This window comes from Emys orbicularis, chromosome 10 (genome assembly GCF_028017835.1).
Source record: "Emys orbicularis isolate rEmyOrb1 chromosome 10, rEmyOrb1.hap1, whole genome shotgun sequence".
NCBI classification, from domain to species: domain Eukaryota; kingdom Metazoa; phylum Chordata; order Testudines; family Emydidae; genus Emys; species Emys orbicularis.
Window position 1 is genome coordinate 39340871 of NC_088692.1, and position 19157 is coordinate 39360027.

Here is a 19157-nt window from a genome sequence, read left to right on the forward strand (position 1 = left end):
TTTAAAAGAAACCAAACAAACTAATTCCCCTCCTCCCTTTTTTATTTCTTTTTACATTTTCCACTGGAAAAGTGAGCAGAGAATTGGTTTAAAAAGTGAAAATAACAGTCTCAATTGTGTTTTTTTTAACTTGTCTCCCTTTTCTGGGGGAGAGGGAAGGGAGGAGGAAAATACAAAAGAAAAAATGAAATAAAATGTTTTGTTTTATTTTGAACATTTTAATTGGAAAAAAACCCTAAAAAGAAATCCCAAAGATATCAAATGAAATGAACAATTTGTGGGGATTTTTTTTAAAACCAGCCCTATCCAGCTCTGCCACTGACCTGCTGTGTGACCTTGGACAAGTCACTCAACCCCTCCATGCCTCAATTTCCCAGCTCACCCTTTGCTGGTCTGGTCTACTAAGACAGTCAGTTCTTTGGAGCAGGGTTGTCTCTCACTATGTGCCTAGCATAGGGCTCAGTCTTGTACCCACTGAAGTCAATGGCAAGACTCTCTCAGCTGGGAGTTCTAGTCACTGCTACAACAACCACACTAGAAAAGAAGGGGCTACAGTCTGTGGCACCAACCGGGAGAAGGATCCAGAGACAACAGTGGATACAGCTCAGAAGCCTTTAGCTTTGTGTCTAAGGCCTGGTCTACACTAGGAGTTTATGTCGAATTTAGCGCCGTTACATCGAATTAACCCTGCACCCGTCCACACCACGAAGCTATTTAGTTCGACATAGAGCTCTCTTAAATTCGACTTCTGTACTCCTCGAAAACGAGAGGAGTAGCGCTAAATTCGAAATGGCAATATCGAATTAGGCTAGGTGTGGATGGAAATCGACGGTAATAGCTCCGGGAGCTATCCCACAGTGCACCACTCTGTTGACGCTCTGGACAGCAGTTCGAGCTCGGATGCTCTGACCAGCCACACAGGAAAAGCCCCGGGAAAATTTGAATTCCTTTTCCTGTCTGGGCAGTTTGAATCTCATTTTCTGTTTGGACAGCGTGGCGAGCTCAGCAGCACTGGCAACGATGCAGAGCTCTCCAGCAGAGATGGCCGTGCAATCTAATAGAAAGAGGGCCCCAGCATGGACTGATCGGGAAGTCTTGGATCTCATCGCTGTGTGGGGCGATGAGTCTGTGCTTTCAGAGCTGCGCTCCAAAAGAAGGAATGCAAAGATCTACGAGAAGATCTCTAAAGCCATGGCAGAGAGAGGATACAGCCGGGATGCAACGCAGTGCCACGTGAAAATCAAGGAGCTGAGACAAGGCTACCAAAAAACCAAAGAGGCAAACGGACGCTCCGGATCCCAGCCCCACACATCCCGTTTCTACGAGGCACTGCATTCCATCCTAGGTGCGGCCGCCACCACTACCCCACCACTGACCGTGGACTCTGAGGATGGGATATTGTCCACGGCCGGTTCCTCGTCGGAAATGTTAGCGGATGGGGAAGATGAGGAAGGAGATGAGGAGGACGAGGCAGTCGACAGCGCTTGCACCGCTGATTTCCCCGACAGCCAGGAGCTCTTCATCACCCTTACCGAGATCCCCTACCAACCGTCCCCATCCGTTACCCCGGACACCGAATCAGGGGAAGGATCAAGCAGTGAGTGCTTTAAACATCTAAACATTTATTTTTAACATAACTGGAATATTTATATTGTTAACAATGGGGTTTTCATTCACTCATTTAAACATAGAAACTTTTATTTATAAGACAACAGGAATATTAATAATATCAGCAATTGGGTGTTCATGATTTCTTTGCCTTAGGCAACTATTTAGTCCCAACTATGTAAAAAAAATCAAATAATGTCCGGATTTTCATGATTAGGCAACCACAGGACGCTCCACTCTGTAGTCCCTTCCAGTGCAGTTACACCAAAATGCGGTCTATATGTCCGGGAATTGACAGAAAGTCCTCCTGGGAGAGCTCAGCATAGCTCTCCTGGAGGTACTGCTCAAGCCTGCGCATCAGGTTCCTTGGCAGGGCGATCTTGTTAGGTCCACCGTGGTAGGACACGTTCCCACGCCATGACTCTATCAAGTAGTCCGGGATCATAGCACGGCAGAGCATGGCGGCATACGGCCCTGGCTTCTGCATGCTCTCCCGAAGCATCCGTCCCCTGTCGCTCTCCGAGATCCTCATCAGCGTGATGTCGCACATGACGCCCTGCTATGAATTAGGGAGGGGAATGTTAGTATTGGGACTGCTTTACAGCCACACGGTGGAGGCGGCAGAGGGGCAGCATACAGGGACCTTTCCCTGGGACAGCCGCGAGGTGGTGGGACAGGGGCAGAGCTCATGCTTCCCTGATTGCTGCCAGCAGAGAGTGGCATTGCTTTCAGTGCGAAAGGAGCCCAGTGCTACTATTAAAGTTTTAAGCTGCCACAAGTCTACGGCTTACCATGTTTTCCTGCTACAAAAGTAGAGGTGTCCTGCCACGCTTCTCAGATTGCAACTGCAAGACCCCAGGCACTGAAGGCGAGGGCCGAAAATTCGACCTTGTCCTGAGTGCGCATGTGAAAGGTGCAGTGCATGGTGTTGTTCACAGAGAAAGACTATGTTCTTTGTTAGCAACTTCATTTATCTGTCTCAGGAATTCACTCCCTTTTTCCCATTCCCACAGACACATCTGCGACTGTCTCCCAACCCAGCCTGGCATCACACTCCCAGAGGCTAGCGCAGATTAGGAGGAGGAAGAAGAAGACGCGTGAGGACATGTTCTATGAACTTATGGACTGCTCACGAGCGCAGGCAGCCCAGACGACACAGTGGAGGGAGAACTTGTCACAAATGCACCGAGCAGTCATGGAACGGGAGGAGAGGTGGCGCCAGGAAGACCAGCAGGCTACTCAAACCCTGCTTGGACTAATGAGGGAGCAAACGGAGACGCTCCGGCGCCTTGTGGATGTTCTGCAAGACCGGAGGCAGGAGGACAGAGCCCCGCTGCAGTCTATCTCTAACCGCCCTCCCCCGCCACAAAGTCCCACACCCCCCTCACCAAAAGTCCAAAGAAGGAGGGGCGGCAAGGGCCGTTAAAACTTTCAGTCAACCCCTGCAGACTGCTGTTGCACTAGAAGGCTCTCGTTCCACAAAGTTTGAAAAGTCCTTTCCTACCCATCTCTCACAAGCCCCCGTCCAAGTTTTCTCCCCCCCCTTTTCATGTGCGGTTCATAAAAAAATATTTTTTTCTGTTAAGTACTGTTTCCAAGATTTTCTTTTAGAGGAGATTCTGTCTGAAGGGGGGGAAGGGGTTTGGTAATTGGACAGGACAGTCACCTTAAGGAGGCTACAGAGGCGGGGGCAGGTCCAGCATCAGGACACATACACAGTGCAGTCACCAGTTACCCTGGTGAGTCTGGGAGGTGGTTTTCATGTTCTGGGGGGCGGGGGGGTTGATCTGTGACTTTGTGGCGGGGGAGGGCAGTTAGAGAACTTATGCCGCGGTCCTTATCCTGGATCACAGAGCCACGCAGCAGGGGGTCTGTAACCCTCCGCCCCCTGCCAGAAAGTCACTTGGCCGACACATACATGCAGTCCCGCCCAGGACTGCTGGCAGGCTCCGTTGAAACAACCAATCCACCACTGCGGAGCCTGTCATTCCCGGAGTTTAGAAGCATCATTTGCATCAGAACACTAAACCCGCCCCCCGCCACAGTCTGCGTCCCCGGTTTAAAACATTCCCGCGAAAACAGTAAGAAAGAGAACGTTGTTCATTAACAAAACAGAACAGATTTTATTTGTTGGGAAGGTGGTGAAGGGGGTATGTAACTTGGAAGGATAGTCAACAGTAACTGGGTAAAGAAACGGGGGCAGGTTCAGCATCTGTGTCCACAAACTAAACAGTCACTGGAGACCCTGCTCAGTCAGGAACCTAGCTTTCAAAGCCTCCCTGATGCACAGCGCGTCCCGCTGGGATCTTCTAATCGCCCGGCTGTCTGGCTGGGCGTAATCAGCAGCCAGGCTACTTGCCTCAACCTCCCACCCCGCCATAAAGGTCTCCCCCTTGCTCTCACACAGATTGTGGAGCACACAGCAAGCAGCTATCACAATGGGGATATTGGTTTCGCTGAGATCACAGCGAGTGAGTAAGCTTCTCCATCTCCCCTTGAGACGGCCAAAGGCACACTCCACCACCATTCTGCACTTGCTCAAACGGTAGTTGAAAAGTTCTTTTTCTGAGTCCAGGGCGCCAGTATAGGGCTTCATGAGCCAGGGCATTAGCGGGTATGCAGGGTCCCCGAGGATCACTGTAGGCATCTCCACATCCCCAAGACTTATTTTGTGCTCCGGGAAGTAAAGACCTTCCTGCAGCCGTCTAAACAGACCAGAGTTCCTGAAAACACGAGCGTCATGAACCTTGCCCGGCCATCCGACGTTGATGTTCGTAAAACGTCCCCTGTGGTCCACCAGTGCTTGCAGCACCATAGAAAAGTAGCCCTTTCTGTTAATGTACTGGCTGGCCTGGTGGTCCGGTCCCAGGATAGGGATGTGAGTCCCATCTATAGCCCCACCGCAGTTTGGGAATCCCATCTCGGCAAAGCCATCTATGATGAGCTCCACGTTTCCCAGGGTCACTACCTTTGATAGCAGTACCCTGACGATTGCCTTGGCTACTTGCATGACAGCAACCCCCACGGTAGACTTGCCCACACCAAAGTGGTTCGCGACTGACCGGTAGCTGTCTGGCGTTGCAAGCTTCCAGAGGGCTATGGCCACTCGCTTCTGGACAGTCAGGGCTGCTCGCATCCGGGTGTCCTTTCGCTTCAGGGCAGGGGACAGCAACTCACACAGTTTGAGGAAAGTCCCCTTCCGCATGCGAAAGTTTCGCAGCCACTGGGATTCATCCCAGACCTGCAGCACTATGCGGTCCCACCAGTCCGTGCTTGTTTCCAGGGCCCAGAATCGCCGTTCCACAGTATCCACAAGACCCAGTGACACCGAGATGTCCTGGGCGCAGGGTCTCGTGGTTTCTGAGAGCTCTGAGCTACTCTCCGACTTCATGCCCTCACGGTGGTGCCGTAGCCTCCTCTCCTGATTTCTCTGCAGCTGCCTCTGGTAAAGGTGGATGAGAAGCTGCGAGGCGTTGAGAACTGCCACAACTGCAGCGATGGTCGCAGCGGGATCCATGCTCGCACTGCTGTGGCGTCCGCGCTGTCACTGATCAGAAAAGTGCGCGAACTGATTTCCCGCCGGCGCTTTCAGGGAGGGAGGGAGGAAGGGCGGGAGTGACGGACGGATGATGACAGGCACCGAAAAGCACCCTCGACACATTTTTTTACCCAGAAGGCATTTGGGGCTCGACCCAGAATTCCAATGGGCAGCGGGAACTGTGGGATAGCTGCCCACAGTGCACCGCTTCCAATGTCGACGCTTGCCCCGTTAGTGTGGACTCACAAAGTCTCACAAAGTCGAATTACTGTCCTTAGTGTGGACACACACGTTCGACTTTGTAATATCGATTCCACATATTCGATTTAACTAAAATCGAACTACTCTCGTAGTGTAGACATACCCTAAGAGCAGTAAAATAAACTAAGGAAAATAAACCACAGCTATAACAATTCTGAGACAGTCCGTGGAAGTTATGTCAGCCGTGTCAGGAGCTACTGAGGCCACGCTTGGAATACCGCGTGACCAGTTTTGCTCACTTTATTTCCAGACAAAAAACTTTGTTCAGAGTGTCTCATTTGCAAACACTGTGGCTAAAAGGTTCTTGTTTTCAAACTTACCTACTGTTCACCACCCCCACCTGATCTGCTCTTCTCTACAGATCACAGACATCTTTTCACTCAGGGTGCAATCCAAAGCCCTTTGATTGATCTCTACTGTAAAGAGGTTAGCCCGGGCTCGTCCCTCTCCGGGGTGGCAGGGAGCCACACCGCCTCACTATACACTGTTGATGTCTTGGGGAGAATTAGTCTGGCCATGGGAGTCTCCCTCCATGGCCTTCGCCGCAACTGAAATAAGCACAGTAAGCCCAGGCCCTAGGTCAGGGCGGGGCAACAATGAGCCAGGCCCTCATTAGGCTGAGCAGTAGTAATACAAACTGTAGCAATGAGCCCAGGCTTCCAAAGGACCTGGGAGATGGGGAGACCGCCACCCGTGAGTTGGGTGGCAGGGGGACGCAGGCCCTCCCACTCCAATGCGTCCCAGCCCTGGGCCCTAGCAGCGGCAGAAGACCCGCTGCTGTGTCAGCGGGGATTCTGGCTGCAACACAGTGACATGGGCTCTGGCAGTGCTGCAGCCAGACTAGGGTCGGCTGCCCCTGGGCTACTTCCAGACTCCCCCTCTTGTGGTACCTGGGTCACAGTGGTATCCTCCGGGAGGTCCACCACCATGGGTTCCTCGGGGTAGTTGGCAAGAGGCAGATCTGGCAACTCCTCCGGGTAGCAGGCGTGGGGCAGGCCTGGCAACTCCTCCAGGTAGCGGGCGTGGGGCAGGCCTGGCAACTCCTCCGGGTAGCGGGTGTGGGGCAGGTCAGGCCAGTCCTTGGGTGCACCTAGGGCCACAGGGGCTTCCCAGTTGCGGGCCAGGCCGGAGGCGTCTGGCCTCCCCAGTGTCTGTCTGTCCAGTGAGTTCTGAGGTCGAGCCTTTGTACTTCCGGGGCGCCGCCTGACCCTCTGAGGGGCGGGCTCAGAGCTCCCCAGCTCCGCCCACTCCGGTGTCCGGAAGGGCTCGTCCCTCTCCGGGGCGGCAGGGAGCCACACTGCCTCACTACACTATAGACTGTGGATCAGACCTAAAATTCTACGTGCAGTTCGGTAATTGCTGTTCGCTTACACCCCATTGAACCACTAGGCCTGGATTTTCAAATGTCTCCATTAACGTTAGGTGCTGCTGGTTTTGGGCACGCAACTTGAGCCATCAAAAGCCTTTGTTATCAGGGGCATTGGGCACCTGCAACTTCAATCAAAGCCCATGGGAATTGCTGGATTTCAGTTCTTCAGAAAGCCAGGCCCCCAGTGTCTCAGAAATCAGGACACATGAATCCACACTATAAACTCTTGCCAGCAGAGCTATGTCACTCGGGGGTGACGCGGTGTAATCTGTGACCGACAGAGCTATGCTGGCAAAATCCTCTCATCTAGAGGCAGTTATACTGGCAAAACTGTGCACTTGGCTGGTGTTGCTTATTTCGCTCAGGGTGGCTGGAATAAGCCATACCAGCCAATATGCAGTTTTGCCAGTATGAGCTGTGTCCACACTCAGAGTGCTTTGCCAGTATAGTAGACCATGATAGCTGTACCAGCAAAGATTTCCTAGCATTCCTATGTCATTTAGGAGTGGGGGGGGGGGAGTGGGGAAAAACAGTAACAGACAACACTTTGCTGGCAAACGCTCCAGAGTAGATGCAGTTGTACCAACAAAAAAGTCAGGGAGCTGGTATTGTTACACTGGCAAAAGCCCTCTTTTGCTTGTATAAGTTGGGTCTCCCCTACTGCTGTAGCTACCGGCAAACCCTTTTCAGTGCAGACAAGGTCTAAGACTTGACCTTCCACCCAACAAAAATCCAAAGACTCACAACATACCAGTCAGAGACAACAACGTCTCCCCATCCACCATCACCCACCAGGCCAGAGAATTTAGTAGCCTATGCACCCGCCATATGTGCTAGACACAAAGCTATACTCTGTTTGTGTTTACTAAGAATGGGCCTGCTCCTTTCATTGAACGACTTCCAGTGAGGTCAATGAGAGTTCAATCACATTCTATATGAATGACGTCAGCATGATTTTCCAGGAACGCCAGTGCTCTTGTTTTTTCTGTTATGGCTTTCACAAAGGCTATAAAACCTATAAGCACGGGGTCCAGTCCTGCAAACACACATGAATTATTCTAGTCATATGACTAGGAGGGAGATGGACAGTGTGGCTACTGCACTAGATTGGGACTCAGGAGACCAGGGCTCTATTCCCAACTCTGCTTCTGGGTGACCATGGACAAATCATTTTCCCTCTCTGTGCCTCAGTCCCCCCACCCCCACACTCGTAAAATGGGATGATTAGGCCCATAACTACCAGAACAGACAAATATAATGAAGCAAGTGGTTAAAATCTTAGCTATGTATATGGAGGAAGGTGTTAATTTTGAGGCAGAGCTAAAGTTGGTGTTAAAAAAAACCTGTCCAGATCCTCAGATAGTGTAAAACAGTACAACTCCATTGACTTCAGCAATGCAGTTGGATTTACATTTTTTTCTTTTTGGCCCATTGCATTTCTGAACTCTACACCTTGGGACTGCAACATGTGCAGCTTTCTTGAGCCACTGCTTAAAAATGTTGCCTAGCAGAGCTCCTGTACGTGTGTTGAGGAATGCACAAGCTCCATCCATTGTGACTGAAGATCTTATAAGCTCCTTGAACTCATTGTTTTGGCTTTGCAGAGTTTACAAACTCTGCAGATTATGGCAGCAAGATTTATGCACTTTATGGCAGCAAGATTTATGCATTATCCATTGAGACTTCACAGAGATCTCTGATGTTCAGATATTTGCCTTGAATAACACTAACATTTTCATAGAAATAATGCTGTGCATGAGTCCTCTGAGAGGACGACTGTATAAAACAGACCAGGAGATCTTGGACTAGCTGCTTTCAGAAAAATGTCAATTTAGAAAATAGTGGAGAGTTTTCAAAATAATGGAATAACAATTCCTTTTTCAGAGTCATGCCTCCAAACTCCCTTGACCAATGAACTTCAGAGTACATGCAAACAGACACAGACAAATACACAAGCTCACAGATGGAAGAATGCATTTGACTGAAAGCTGATGTGCGCATTTTTCAGTCTCAAGGTTATAATGGAAACTGGGGGACTGGGTTTTTCAAAGGGGCCTATGGGATTTAGGCACCCAACTCCCATTGAAATTCTGTGAGAGCTGGGCACCTAATGGCCTTAGACCTTTCTGAAAATATCAGCGTAAGTTACTTCCAGTTCTTTCCGTCTCACTCACTTGCTCTTTACAGGTTCAATCCAGCTTCTATTGACTTCAGTGGGGATCTTTCCATTTACTTCAATGGGAGTTAGATCAGGCTTCCATTTAATGGATCACCAAATTATCAGAGTGCATCTTTTACTGTGGAATTACAACTGTGGCTCCTCAATAAAGGGAACATTATCTATATGGAGAAAGGGGAGAAGGAAGACTCAAGGACTACAGAATAGCTAACAGGAGAACCTCAACGATTCAGGGATCCTGCTGGCTTTGGAGATACATCCAAACATCTGGCAGTTCAGCTGCTGATGTGAGGCTTCTCCAAATCTCTTGGGTCTGCAAAATTGCTTTGAAAATCTCTAGAGGAACAGGTTTTCTCCCACGATTTCTGGTATTTCCTACTGCAGGACAGTCTGGGAAACACTGCAGGAATAGCCTTTCTTGAGGTATTTTGGCAACTTTACTTCCAGCAGGAATCCAGAAAGTACAAAGGCGCAAAACCTAAACATAATAAGAAAAAAAGTTAACAGAACTTTTTCAAACATTAGAAAGTTTGACTTGGGTGCAGTTCAAGATTGAGGTGAAAGTTCAGGCAGGGTTCTTATTCCATCTGAATGAGTGCATCTATCTTTACTAGGGCTAACAATAATATGATAGCGCTGAAGAGGGTACAATAAGTGGATCAATTGATGCTTGTAAACATACAGGCACTAATAATAATTAGAGACAGACCCACAGCACAATGTAAAGATCCAGATATGGACCTGCTCAAAGTTCAGGGGCATGTGGATCTGAGGTATTGGTTTGACTCACTATAAGAGACTACGTGCAAACTTTGGATCCAAACCCAGATCCAAATGTCCCAAAGTTCTGGGCGTGTTTAGATCCAGGCCAGTGCTGGCCTTACCATGAGGCGAACTGAGGCGGCCGCCTCAGGTGCCAGACTGTGGGGGGGCACCACTAGGACCCAGAGTGTAGAAAATTGTGTCTGCTGCTGGTGCATATGTATTCTCTCTGCTCTAGATGCACAGAGATGGAGTGCTGTGCTGGAGGAAGGAGAGCACAAGAGACATAACAGGCAGGCAGGAGAAAAGGTGAGAGGGAATAACAGAAAGCAGCAGGAGCTGCAGGGAGAGAGAGGAAGAGGAGCCTCGTATGTACCTCTCTAGCACCCCCAGGAGCCTGGACTGATTAACACCAGCTTCTCAGGGAGCTTCCTGTTTCCTGCTGCTTCCCTGAACCCACTTGAGGAGAACAGGCAGTCAACTGAAGTAGTAGGAGCCAGTTAGGCCCTTAAGACGCTGATATCTTCCCTCACTCAGGCCCTGCTACCAGCCTGCTTATTTGTCCCCTTCAATTGAGTGTTGAGAGCCACTATAGCTGGCACAGAACAGCAGTCATGAGTGAAAGAAGAAAACGCCCCTCTGGGGCAGCATTCAGAAAAAGAAAGAAAGCAAAAGAATCTTTTGTATCTAAGCAGGAAGGAACTCTCCTGAGATACATAGATACAAATGTTCACAGTGAGCCTTCCGGCCCCAATGAGGATGTGAGTGGTGAGGAGATGCCTGATCTTCCAGTTAGTCAGAGTGCAGGTGACCTGGCAGCTACTGCAGCATCCATATCTCCATCTCAAATGGATGTAACCATGCACATTCCTGAAGAAAAGTGTAGATCAGAGAAGAGTGTGGTGGAGGGGCAAGAAACAGCTGCTGCTGAGTTTAGTTCCTTAAGTCTAGATGATTCAGGACTGTGGACCCACTTGAGCAGTAGCCTGAGGGACTTCCTTGTACTGCATGTGCTACAGCAAGTGAAAAACTTCATGTTCCCCAAAGACAATGAAAATAGAAGTTTCCATCCAACACATTACTGGCGTGAAATCCCCAATGGTGACAAAGTGGAGAAGCCATGGCTTATGTACTCAAAAACCCAGAATGCTGCATACTGTTTTTGTGGCAAACTCTTCCAGTCTATTGTTCCAGCCACATTGGATTCTACAGGAACAAAGGACTGGAAAAATCTGGCTAGAAATCTGGCATGCCATGAGAAGGCAGCAAATCACCAGAGAGCATTCCATAGGTGGAAAGAGCTTGAGATGAGACTAAGGTTAACGGCCACCATAGATGATCAGCATCAAGAGAAGATTGCATCAGAGTCTCTTTACTGGCAAAATGTTCTGAAAAGGCTCATTGCCATTGTGAGAATGCTTGCTACCCTAGCACTGCGTGGCACTTGAGATCAGCTGTATGTGCCAAACAATGGAAACTTCCTTAAAATTGTGGAGCTGATGGCTAAGTTTGATGCTGTACCCAGGAGTATCTAAGAAGAGTCACCACCCAAGAAATGTATACAAACCACTACCTTGGAAAAACAATTCAAAATGAGATCATACAGTTACTGACAACAAATGTCAAACAGAAGATTGTGGCAGATCTGAAGTCAGCAAGATATTACTCTGTTATTCTGGACTGCACACCTGACATCAGCCATACGGAACAAATGACTTTAATGGTGCGTTTTGCAACAACAACAGAACCTAGTGAAAATGTCCCTGCAATGGTGACTGTCAGAGAGCATTTTCTAGAATTTATTGACATTGATGATACTACAAGAGCTGGTATGTGCTTCTTAAAAAGCTGGAAGGTACGAGAATTGCGATAGCTGACATGAGAGGTCAGGGCTATGATAATGGTGCCAACATGAGAGGAAAGAACAGAGGAGTGCAGACACAGATCCGAGAATTAAACCCTTGAGCTTTTTTTGTCCAATTCAGTTCTCATTCATTGAACTTGGTGGTCAGAGATGCAGCGTCAGCTTCTAGTGAGGCTGCTGAATTTTTTAATGTAATTCAAAGCATCTATGTATTTTTCTCTGCATCGATGACAAATTTTGAAGCAAATCTGGGAACATCCTCTCTGACACTGAAACCACTGAGTGTCACACGATGGGAAAGTCGAGTGGAGGCGATAAAGCCTATCAAACACTAAATTGGGAAGATAGATGATGCCATAGTTGCCATTATGAAGGCTAATGCTATGACAGGAACTGTTCATGGGAGAACAGTGGCAGAGGGAAATGGAATCACCAGAAACATACATAACTTCAAATTTCTGTGTGGCTTAGTGTTGTGGCATGACATACTGTTTGAAATAAATGTTGTAAGCAAGAGACTCCAAGGTGTTGACCTTGATATATCTGGAGCAATGGAACAACTGGACAAAACAAAGTCATACCTACAGTCTTACCGGTCAGAGGAGGGATTTCAAAACGTTCTGAAGAGTGCACAGAGGTTGGCAGAGGAACTTCACACTGAAGCTATTTTCCCAATCATTCAAGAATACAAGACTCACCGAAGAAGAAGACATTTTGATTACGAGGCATGGGATAATCCCATAAGAGACCCCAAATAATTCAAAGTTGAATTCCTTAATCAGGTGCTAGATTGTGTAATACAGTCAGTTGAAGAACGTTTCATGCAGCTCAAGGAACACAGCAGTATATTTGGGATGTTGTATGATATTCCAAAACTCCTCACTATACCTGAAGAAGACCTACACCAGCCATGCAGGGCACTAGAGACAGTGTTGACACATGATGACATGCGCGATATTGATACGAGTGATTTAGGTGATGAACTGAAAGCCCTTTCAAGATACATTTCAGCAGGATCAACTCCAAACACTGTTCTGGAATATATGTGCACAAATAAGATGACCACCCTCTTTCCAAATGCTTTTGTTGCTCTGCACATACTTCTAACACTTCCTGTAACTGTTGCCAGTGGAGAATGCAGCTTCTCTAAGCTGAAGTTAATAAAAATACATCTATGCTCCGTAATGACACAGGAGAGGCTGGTCGGCCTTGCAACCATCTCAATAGAGCATGAGCTGGCCCAGACTGTGGATCTTCAGGAAGCAGTTCAAATCTTTGCAACCAAGAAGGTATGGAAAGCATCACTTTGATTATTATACTATGCAGACAAGAAAAGTTACATTTGCTGTTCAGGCCTTTGAAAGTTAAGTGTTACTTAAAATTTGTGAACAAGGCATTTTAAGTTGTTAGTTCTCCTTTATTGGGTTAGGTAGCAGAGCAGTACCATGAGAGGAGTAGAACAGGAAGAAGGCAGAATTGAGACCTTTCAAAGTTTTGGCCCAAGCGAGGGGGCATGGGGGCATCATTTGAGCTTCCGCCTCAGGTGCCAAAATGTTGTGGGCCAGCCCTAATCCAGGTTTTGGATTGAGGTTTATTTCTGTTAATAAACTAATAATACTCAGTACTCGAGCTGCGTGGAGATGGCAATTCTCTTTTGTTTGTATTATGGTAGAACTTCCAGGCCCCTAGTGAGATCAGGGCTCTATTGCACTAGGTGCTGTTCATTCACATCATAAGAGACAGTCCCTGCCCCACAGAGCTTACTGTATAAATAGACAAGACAATGGCAGTATTATTATCTTCATTTTACAGATGGGGAATGGAGGAACAGGGAGATTAAATGAATTACCCAAGACCACAGTGAATCTGTGTCTGAGCTGTAGCTGAATCCAGGTCATATAACTTGAGGAGATCATTTCTGTTCTATTCCTCAACAGTAGCCTGCATTTTTCAAAGTGCTTGAACAGAGAAGAAAACAATATATGCAATACAAATTGCAAAGACAACAAAGCACAAGCAAAGGAAATAAAATATAATAATTAACAGAGCAACGAAGTTGAAAACACATTTGCTAACATATTAATGACTAGTAGCTCATGGTAACCACTTCTGCATGGACTCTACCCAATATGCATTTAATTAGGGTTTAATAAAGCAACAGCATGTTCTTAAAAGGCCAATTAGAAACATATTCACTGAGGTTTAGAAGCTATGTAATAGATGCCTATAAGAACCAGATATGTGCTGATTACATAGCTATTAATCTTCAATAAAGGCTCTAATAATCATTGTGTGCTTCTCTAGAATGCAGCTGCTTTATTAAATAGTAATGAAACACATACTTTGGAGCTTTCCTTCAAAGCCAGCCTGAGCTATGGAGATGGCCTTAGAAGCGGCAATTTGCTGGGTGAAGAGATTCCTTCCCCTCCCCCCAGGCAGGTTTAGGGCCTGGTTGTGCAATCCTTACACCAGGGTGAAATTTACCCCCGTGCAGACGACCAGCACAAGGGCTAGGCAGCAAAGTCCCCATCAAGTAAGTGATGTGAAATCAGGGTTGCACTGTGCTGGGTGCTGACATACACAGGGCTGAATATCAGCCCTTGGTGAGCCGTGACTCATGTCAATTGTCCCATTGATGTCAGCAGGAATTTAATGGGGCTATTCCCATTAATGCTACCCAGTGTGAGTAAGGGTTGTACAGCAGGACGCCTAAGCAAAGCCCAGCTACCAATGGGGTACATGCATGTAGGGTTCGCTAGCTCAGAGCCAGCTGCCATAATTCATGGGTTCAGTCTGCATTAGTGTCTGCCCACACACTAGCACCCGCTCCAAAACTCTAATAATCCCCATCATGACATCTACACCCTTCCCTGTGGGATAGGGGCTGGCAGAGTTCTGTTCCCAAAGCAGTAGGATTTAGGGTCTTGTTCTGTTGGGGTTACAGCAGCCAACAGGGGTAAGAAAAAATTGGGTGCAGGGAAGATGCCAAGCACTCACTCATCCAAGGAGCAAGCACTGACAGACCCAAGAGTTCAAAAATCATGAGTCAGGCCTCAAAAAATCATGAGATTGGCTTAAAAATCATGAGGTTTTGTTTTGTTTTGTTTTTAAGTTGAGTTCTTTCTGGCTTCTGAGTCACACTTCAGTCATGTTTACAAGCTTTTCTCTGCCACCATGAGGGCTAGAAACCATAGGTGGTGGAACTAGGGGTGCTGGGGATGGGGCAGTACCCCCTGACTTGAAGTGGTTTCCATCATAGACAGGGTTTACAGTTCAATTGCTCTCAGCACCCCCACTGTACACATTGTTCCAGGACCCCTGCTAGAACCTTACTTTTTTTTACAAATGAAAGCTGAGATTCTCACCTAATAACATGACTCTGAAAGCTGGGGCTGTAAGAGAAGCACCAAACCTCACACAACTCAGCAGCACTGCATTGTCCCCTCATTTGCAGTGAGGTTCCAGCAGCTGGGCCTTCATACAGCTTCGCTTCCTCTTTAGAAAGCCAACTCAGGAATGGGGGCATATGTCTCTGCCTCCTGCAAGACAGGGGCAAAAATGTGTAGGCGCCAGGAATGTCAGCACTTCATCCCCGCTTTCCTGCAGCCTGGCCCCTCGCAGCAGCACCATTGTATGGGCCTGGAAAGAGCTGATCAACTGGAAGTGGGAACAGACCCTGAAGACTCCACCCTGAGGTTCCCGCACCGCCAGGGCACCTGGGGAGTCTCATTAGCGTGACATTTTCAGTGGAGCTGCTGCTAGTATTTTTAGGGCAGCAGTCCCCAAATTGTGGGATGCACCCCCCTGGGGGGGGCAGAGGAAGGTTTGGGGGGGGGCACGGCAGGCCCTGGGCCAGCCCCCACTGGAGAAAGGGGAAGGAGCGCCACTCAGCTCCGCTCCTGGCCCCAGCCCCTGGCCCCCAACTGAGACTCCGCTTCCGGCCCCACCCCCACCCCCAGCTATGGCTCCAGCCTCGGCCCCCTCACCCTGCCTGCATCCCGCCCTCCCGGAGCCACAGCCCCGCTCCCGGCCCCTACCATGGCTCTGGGGGGTGGAACGGGGATGGACAGGAGTAAGGGGGGGGGGCACGAGGTTAAAAGTTTGGGGCCCACTGCTTTAAAGCCACAGTAGGGACAAAGCAAAGGGACTGGGAAACCACTGATCTTCCCTGCTAGGAATTCCCCCAGCATGGGGGAGGACTCCCTAGCTGGTGTTGAAGTGGGACAGCCAGCTCCTACACCACCCTTCCTGCAGCCTTCCCCCCGCACACACACACACACACAAAACGTGTCTTGAGGATGAGAGCCTGCTCCAGTGCTCCTGCAATCTCTTGCTGGCAGATGGCACATTGGGGGACCTGGCCAACTGCCACAGATTACAGCAGCCCAAGGCCAGGGCTGGCAGAGAACCAGTCCCAGAATCGAGATGCCACACCTGCCCCCTTGCCACCCCCAGGATACGGAGTGGATTCTGGGCACAGCAAAGAATTGGAGCCTGTATCCCCATAATGGTTAGAAACCTCTACATCCAAACACTAGTGCTGCCAGCCCTGGTGATTTTATCACAAGGTTGGGATATTTAGTGTTCTCATTAACCTCCAGCTGCTGGAGTCAGGTGATTCCACATGACCCAAGCTCTATGTAAGGGCTCAGAAAGCAGCAGGCAAAGAAAAAGACCCTAGACTTTATTTAGTCATTTGCAATCTCATGATTTTTAAACCAGGTTCTTGACTTTTTTAGGCCTGACTCATGATTTTTGAACGCTTGGGGCTGGCAGTGCTCCCAAAACTCTGTGGTTAAAAAAGACAGTCTGAATCCAAATTTTCCTGGGGGCGGGAAGAGAGAGATAGGTACAAGCTGCAAAGTCAGATGTGGAGTTAGGAGCTAGGGCTCATGCTCAAGCCACTTGCTACTTAGAACTGCTCGCCTGAAATATAAAGAGTTACTCTGGATCTACATGGGGCTGAATTGGACCCTTCATGTATTAATCAAAGGCTCCCAGTAAGCTAGGACACAACCCTCTGCCCTTCCGACCTCACCATCAAAAGCTGTACAGCAATGAAAGGGAGAAAAATGGGGCATCTTATTGGAGCATCCCCCAAAGAGTGTTTGGAGGTGAAGAGACATGCCAGAACACATGCACTTTTGAGGCTGTGTAGAAAGGGTGGTACAGGAAGAACATAAGAATGTCCATACTGGGTCAGACCAAAGGTCCATCTAGCCCAGTGGCCAATGCCAGGTGCCACAGAGGGAAGGAACAGAACAGGTAATCATCAAGTGATCCATCCCCTGTCGCTCATTCCCAGCTCCGAGCAAACAGAGGCTAGGGACACCATCCCTGCCCGTCCTGGCTAATAGCCATTGATGGAACTATTCTCCATGAACTTATCTAGTTCTTTTTTTTAATCCTGTTTATAGTCTTGGCCTTCACAACAGCCTCTGGCAAAGAGTTCCACAGACTGACTGTGTTGTGTGAAAAAATGCCTCCTCTTCTTTGTTTTAAACCTGCTGCCTATTAATTTCATTTGGTGACCCCTAGTTCTTGTGTTATGAGGAGTAAATAACTCTTCCTTATTTACTTTCTCTGCATCAGTCATGATTTTACAGACCTCTATCATATCCCCCCTTATTCATCTCTTTTCCAAGCTGAAAAGTCCCAGTCTTATTAATCGTTCCTCATATGGAAGCCGTTCCATACCCCTAATCATTTTTGTTGCCCTTTTCTGAACCTTTTCCAATTCCAATATATCTTTTTTGAGATGGGGTGACCAGATCTGCACGCAGTATTCAAGATGTGGGCGTACCATGGATTTATATAGAGGCAATATGATATTTACTGTCTTATTATCTATCCCTTTCTTAATGATTCCCAGCATTCTGTTCGCTTTTTTGACTGCATTGAGTGGATGTTTTCAGAGAACTATCCACAATGACTCCAAGATCTCTTTTTTGAGTGGTAATAGCTAATTTAGGCCCCATCATTGTATATGTATAGTTGGTATTATGTTTTCCAATGTGCATTACTTTGCATTTATCAACATTAAATTTCATCTGCCATTTTGTTGCCCAGTCACCCAGTTTTGAGAGATCCTTTTGTAGCTCTTCGCAGTCTGCCTGGGACTTAACTATCTTGAGTAGTTTTGTATCATCTGCAATTTTTTCCACCTCACTGTTGACCCCTTTTTCCAGATCATTTATGAATATGTTGAATAGGACAGACCACAGTACAGACCCTTGGGGGACACCACTATTTACCGCTCTCCATTTGTTCCATGTTGCTCACTTACAGAAAGAATGGGTGGGAAATAGAATGAGCCACCAAGGGAAGTGCTAGGAACATCCAGTGCACACAGCGACACAGCGGAGAGGGTTGAAATCTGGGGGGCGCGAGACTCAACAGAAGGCATTGGACCTGCCCAGAGCCTTGAAGTTCCCCATTCTCTGCTCCTAGCTCTGTGCCAGAAGGAGCCCACAAAAGAAGAAAAACACCCTCAATTGCTCATTCCTCATCCCAAATATTTTGTCCTTTTGACAAATGTCCATAGTGTTATGCTCTGTAATTAGCCCACTTAAGCCTAGCTGCCTGGCTGGCTGGGCCTCCCCTGAGTCGGCTGCTGGCCAGTGACAGCTGAAAGGCAGGAGAGCTGGCTTCACAACTAGATCCCCGCTCTTGGCCAACAGGACGAAGGCAAGGAGCTGGCTGCACAGACAGTACGCTGCTCAAGGCCGCTGCCCCAGCGAATGCTAGGGCAGACGAGGGTTTCAGAGTTGGTTACTCATATGTCACATGGAGCAGGTCCCAATATGGGAGTGAGGCAGGCAACTCATTGCAAGCTAAGGTATTTCCATCAACCCCACCCCACCCCCAGTGCTATCAGAGGCAAATAGCAAAAGCGTAACAGATAAAGTGACCAGACAGCAAGTGTGAAAAATCAGGACGGGGGCTGGGGGTAATAGGAGCCTATATAAGAAAAAGACCCAAAAATCGGGACTGTCCCTATAAAATCGGGACATCTGGTCACCAACAGACACTGGGCTATGCACCATTCCCCACACAGTCATGCGATGCCCCACAGTCCTGGCCTGCAGCCCCACACTCTGCTCTTCCAGCCCTGGGGTCCCTCGCAGCTCTGCCAATAGAAGCTCAGTCCTGGCCTGCGCCCTCCTCCCCCCCACCACTATCCCAGTGCTGAGCCCCTCACAGCTCTGCCAATGTAGCTCAGTCCTGGTCTACAGCCCTCCTGTCCCTCCCCCCACTATTCCAGTGCTGGGTCCATACACAGATCTGTCAAGGCAGCACAGTCATGACTTGCAGAGCCCCCTACTATGCCCCTACTGTTCTTCTGCCACAACCCATCGTACCATATTGCAACATGAACAAAGGGCCAGTTAGGACTTGACTGATTCCACCAAATGCCTTGTTATTTGTCCCCCAGGCCACATGTGACCCCAATGGCAGTACCTGTACCCTGGAAGATACCTGGCCTCCCATGGGGTTTCATTTTATTTCCTCATTCCCTGGGCCAAGGAGGTTGTCGCTTCCCAGAACTCAGGGACACTCCAACCTCGCTGCCTAT